This window comes from Procambarus clarkii, chromosome 67 (genome assembly GCF_040958095.1).
Source record: "Procambarus clarkii isolate CNS0578487 chromosome 67, FALCON_Pclarkii_2.0, whole genome shotgun sequence".
Classification (NCBI taxonomy): domain Eukaryota; kingdom Metazoa; phylum Arthropoda; class Malacostraca; order Decapoda; family Cambaridae; genus Procambarus; species Procambarus clarkii.
The window spans coordinates 17,030,983-17,036,982 of NC_091216.1; positions in this window are offsets into that span (position 1 = coordinate 17,030,983).

The window sequence follows — 6,000 nt, forward strand, 5'->3', positions numbered from 1 at the left end:
ACATTTTTGGTACATTGATCAGTATTAGTCTCCGGGACAAATGGTCCTTGTTACCTCGGTGTGAGGGTCCAGCACGCCTGGGAGGGGGTGGGGCACAGAAGCCTGGGGGGAACACAGGAGCCTGGGGGGGGGCACAGTAGCCTGGGGGGGCACAGTAGCCTGGGGGGACACAGGAGCCTGGGGAGGGGGACACAGGAGCCTGGGGAGGGGGACACAGGAGCCTGGGGAGGGGGACACAGGAGCCTGGGGAGGGGGACACAGGAGTCTGGGGAGGGGGGACACAGGAGCCTGGGGAGGGGGAACACAGTAGCCTGGGGAGGGGGATACAGTAGCCTGGGGAGGGGGGACACAGGAGCCTGGGGAGGGGGGACACAGGAGCCTGGGGAGGGGGGACACAGGAGCCTGGGGAGGGGGGACACAGGAGCCTGGGGAGGGGGGACACAGGAGCCTGGGGAGGGGGGACACAGGAGCCTGGGGAGGGGGACACAGGAGCCTGGGGAGGGGGACACAGGAGCCTGGGGAGGGGGACACAGGAGTCTGGGGAGGGGGGACACAGGAGCCTGGGGAGGGGGAACACAGTAGCCTGGGGAGGGGGATACAGTAGCCTGGGGAGGGGGATACAGTAGCCTGGGGAGGGGGATACAGTAGCTTGGGGAGGGGGGACACAGGAGCCTGGGGAGGGGGAACACAGTAGCCTGGGGAGGGGGAACACAGTAGCCTGGGGAGGGGGATACAGTAGCCTGGGGAGGGGGGACACAGGAGCCTGGGGAGGGGGGACACAGGAGCCTGGGGAGGGGGAACACAGTAGCCTGGGGAGGGGGAACACAGTGGCCTGGGGAGGGGGATACAGTAGCCTGGGGAGGGGGGACACAGAAGCCTGGGGAGGGGGAACACAGTAGCCTGGGGAGGGGGATACAGTAGCCTGGGGAGGGGGGACACAGGAGCCTGGGGAGGGGGAACACAGTAGCCTGGGGAGGGGGATACAGTAGCCTGGGGAGGGGGAACACAGTAGCCTGGGGAGGGGGGACACAGGAGCCTGGGGAGGGGGGACACAGGAGCCTGGGGAGGGGGGACACAGAAGCCTGGGGAGGGGGAACACAGTAGCCTGGGGAGGGGGGACACAGTAGCCTGGGGAGGGGGATACAGTAGCCTGGGGAGGGGGAACACAGGAGCCTGGGGAGGGGGAACACAGTAGCCTGGGGAGGGGGATACAGTAGCCTGGGGAGGGGGGACACAGGAGCCTGGGGATTGGGGGACACAGGAGCCTGGGGAGGGGGGAACACAGTAGCCTGGGGAGGGGGAACACAGTAGCCTGGGGAGGGGGATACAGTAGCCTGGGGAGGGGGAACACAGTAGCCTGGGGAGGGGGGACACAGGAGCCTGGGGAGGGGGAACACAGTAGCCTGGGGAGGGGGGACACAGGAGCCTGGGGAGGGGGGACACAGTAGCCTGGGGAGGGGGAACACAGTAGCCTGGGGAGGGGGGACACAGGAGCCTGGGGAGGGGGGACACAGTAGCCTGGGGAGGGGGGACACAGTAGCCTGGGGAGGGGGACACAGGAGCCTGGGGAGGGGGAACACAGTAGCCTGGGGAGGGGGAACACAGTAGCCTGGGGAGGGGGAACACAGTAGCCTGGGGAGGGGGAACACAGTAGCCTGGGGAGGGGGAACACAGTAGCCTGGGGAGGGGGAACACAGTAGCCTGGGGAGGGGGAACACAGTAGCCTGGGGAGGGGGGACACAGGAGCCTGGGGAGGGGGGACACAGTAGCCTGGGGAGGGGGGACACAGTAGCCTGGGGAGGGGGGACACAGGAGCCTGGGGAGGGGGAACACAGTAGCCTGGGGTGGGGGATACAGTAGCCTGGGGAGGGGGGACACAGGAGCCTGGGGAGGGGGGACACAGTAGCCTGGGGAGGGGGGACACAGTAGCCTGGGGAGGGGGGACACAGTAGCCTGGGGAGGGGGGACACAGGAGCCTGGGGAGGGGGATACAGTAGCCTGGGGAGGGGGAACACAGTAGCCTGGGGAGGGGGGACACAGGAGCCTGGGGAGGGGGAACACAGTAGCCTGGGGAGGGGGGACACAGAAGCCTGGGGAGGGGGAACACAGTAGCCTGGGGAGGGGGATACAGTAGCCTGGGGAGGGGGATACAGTAGCCTGGGGAGGGGGGACACAGGAGCCTGGGGAGGGGGAACACAGTAGCCTGGGGAGGGGGGACACAGGAGCCTGGGGAGGGGGATACAGTAGCCTGGGGAGGGGGAACACAGTAGCCTGGGGAGGGGGACACAGGAGCCTGGGGAGGGGGAACACAGTAGCCTGGGGAGGGGGATACAGTAGCCTGGGGAGGGGGATACAGTAGCCTGGGGAGGGGGGACACAGGAGCCTGGGGAGGGGGAACACAGTAGCCTGGGGAGGGGGGACACAGGAGCCTGGGGAGGGGGATACAGTAGCCTGGGGAGGGGGAACACAGTAGCCTGGGGAGGGGGGACACAGGAGCCTGGGGAGGGGGATACAGTAGCCTGGGGAGGGGGGACACAGTAGCCTGGGGAGGGGGAACACAGTAGCCTGGGGAGGGGGGACACAGGAGCCTGGGGAGGGGGAACACAGTAGCCTGGGGAGGGGGGACACAGGAGCCTGGGGAGGGGGAACACAGTAGCCTGGGGAGGGGGAACACAGTAGCCTGGGGAGGGGGGACACAGGAGCCTGGGGAGGGGGGACACAGGAGCCTGGGGAGGGGGATACAGTAGCCTGGGGAGGGGGATACAGTAGCCTGGGGAGGGGGGACACAGTAGCCTGGGGAGGGGGATACAGTAGCCTGGGGAGGGGGAACACAGTAGCCTGGGGAGGGGGGACACAGGAGCCTGGGGAGGGGGATACAGTAGCCTGGGGAGGGGGGACACAGGAGCCTGGGGAGGGGGAACACAGTAGCCTGGGGAGGGGGAACACAGTAGCCTGGGGAGGGGGACACAGGAGCCTGGGGAGGGGGATACAGTAGCCTGGGGAGGGGGGACACAGGAGCCTGGGGAGGGGGGACACAGTAGCCTGGGGAGGGGGAACACAGTAGCCTGGGGAGGGGGACACAGGAGCCTGGGGAGGGGGATACAGTAGCCTGGGGAGGGGGGACACAGTAGCCTGGGGAGGGGGAACACAGTAGCCTGGGGAGGGGGATACAGTAGCCTGGGGAGGGGGGACACAGGAGCCTGGGGAGGGGGAACACAGTAGCCTGGGGAGGGGGGACACAGGAGCCTGGGGAGGTGGAACACAGTAGCCTGGGGAGGGGGACACAGGAGCCTGGGGAGGGGGGACACAGGAGCCTGGGGAGGGGGAACACTGTAGCCTGGGGAGGGGGATACAGTAGCCTGGGGAGGGGGGACACAGGAGCCTGGGGAGGGGGAACACAGTAGCCTGGGGAGGGGGATACAGTAGCCTGGGGAGGGGGGACACAGGACACAAGTGTATACACAATACTTCTCAGCCGCTCTTTTTATTGTAAGTATATTAGGCTAACTTGTAAGACTAAACTCAATATAGATTTTTACCATAATATTATAATCCATTTAACAAAATTATTTCCGAGTAATTTTGAGTCCCTCTGAAGGCCAGTGACAGGATATACAGGCAGGTATGTATACCCCTTGGCTCGGTGTATGTGCACAGAGTTGACTGGTATTTCTGGGTTATAGTACATGTATATATACTGTATATAGCATAGTGTATATGTATGGTGGCTGGTGAGTGTAACTACTGTGATGGGTCAGGTAGTCCTCCAGGGGATGGTAAGCCTCACGGCCCAAGACCTGACTGGTTGGTTGATGAATGTGATCACTTTGTCATCGCTCGTCTTGTCGTTCTCCTCTCTTGTTCACGTCCTCAATGTTACCAGAAGAGCTGGATTATCCTCTCTTTCTCTCTCTCTCTCACACACACACACACACACACACACACACACACACACACACACACACACACACACACACACACACACACACACACACACTGGTCAGTCCTTGGACCTATACTGTTTCTGGTATATGTAAATGATCTCCCAGAGGGTATAGATTCGTTCCTCTCAATGTTTGCCGACGATGAAAAAATTATGAGGAGGATTGAAACAGAGGATGATAGTAGGAGGCTACAAGATGACCTAGATAGACTGAGTGAATGGTCCAACAAATGGCTGTTGAAGTTCAACCCGAGTAAATGCAAAGTAATGAAACTAGGCAGTGGAAACAGGAGGCCAGACACAGGATACGGAATAGGAGATGAAGTACTTAATGAAACAGACAGAGAGAAAGATCTAGGAGTTGATATCACACCAAACCTGTCTCCTGAAGCCCACATAAAAAGAATAACGTCTGCGGCATATGCGAGGCTGGCTAACATCAGAACAGCCTTCAGGAACCTGTGTAAGGAATCATTCAGAATCTTGTACACCACATATGTAAGACCAATCCTGGAGTATGCGCCCAGCATGGAGCCCGTACCTTGTCAAGCACAAGACGAAGCTGGAAAAAGTCCAAAGGTATACTACTAGACTAGTCCCAGAACTAAGAGGCATGAGTTATGAGGAAAGGCTGCGGGAAATGCACCTTACGGCACTGGAAGACAGAAGAGTAAGGGGGGACATGATCACAACCTACAAAATCCTCAGGGGAATCGACCGGGTAAACAAGGATGAACTATTCAACACTGGAGGGACGCGAACAAGGGGACACAGGTGGAAGCTGAGTACCCAAATGAGCCACAGAGACATTAGAAAAAACTTTTTCAGTGTCAGAGTAGTTAGTAAATGGAATGCACTAGGAAGTGATGTGGTGGAGGCTGACTCCATACACAGTTTCAAATGTAGATATGATAGAGCCCAGTAGGCTCAGGAATCTGTACACCAGTTGATTGACGGTTGAGAGGCGGAACCAAAGAGCCAGAGCTCAACCCCGCAAGCACAATTAGGTGAGTACAATTAGGTGAGTACACTCTCACACATGTGGTGGAGGCTGACTCCATACACAGTTTCAAGTGTAGATATGATAGAGCCCAATAGGCTCAGGAACCTGTACACCAGTTGATTGACAGTTGAGAGGCGGGACCAAAGTGCCAAAGCTCAACCCCCGCAAGCACAACTAGGCGAGTATAACTAGGCAACTATATAAGCACGCACGCACATGCACACGCACTCGGTGATGTACTCCCTACTCGCTGCTTGGTAAAAAATACAGCCGCTGAGCCTAACCATAAACGTGCGAACCCTCACAACCCACCTAACCTATCATAGCCATTGCATAGAGAACATGAACATTGTGGTGCTCTGGTTTATATTAACACTCGCATTTGCAGCGGGGACAGGCTGCGAGAGGCTTGTCCAGCACACTCCAGATAATGTCTTACTTAGGGATGTTAACATACCTACAACTTTTATTTTGGTAGTCAAATGGTATGATGACAAGTAGATAAACAGATAAGGAACAACTGTTAACTTACCCTCCCCCCCACACACACACAAATTACAGGTACCCACCCTGTGGCTTCATTGTGTAGCTTCCGGGGATCAACGTCCCTGCAGCCTGGTCTCCAATCAGGCCTCCCAGTTGGTCGTCTGGTCTACTAGGCTGTTGGACACGGCCAACAATTTTCCCTGTTGTCTCCAGGAGGAGACACGTGAAAAATAAATGATTCCGTCTTCTGCATGTTCTGAGAAATATGGCGGTATACTGCAACCTGTTGCAGGCGCGTGCACACGCTCGCGGCCTGTACAGGATGAAGGGAAGACAACATGTTTCTTCTGAAAGAGAAAATTGAGGCAAGGGAGTAGACGCAACTGCAGACTAACAACAGAGGCACACAGCACGATGACGACGGCGCCGTATACTCTACGCAAACATCCAGATATAACTTAGAAACTTAGACAAAGGACACTTGGGAGCGCTGTATGCAGCCTTTCTCAGACCCATTCATGACTCTGGGGCCTCCAAGAACAACTTCAGCTAAAGAAACACAAAACTA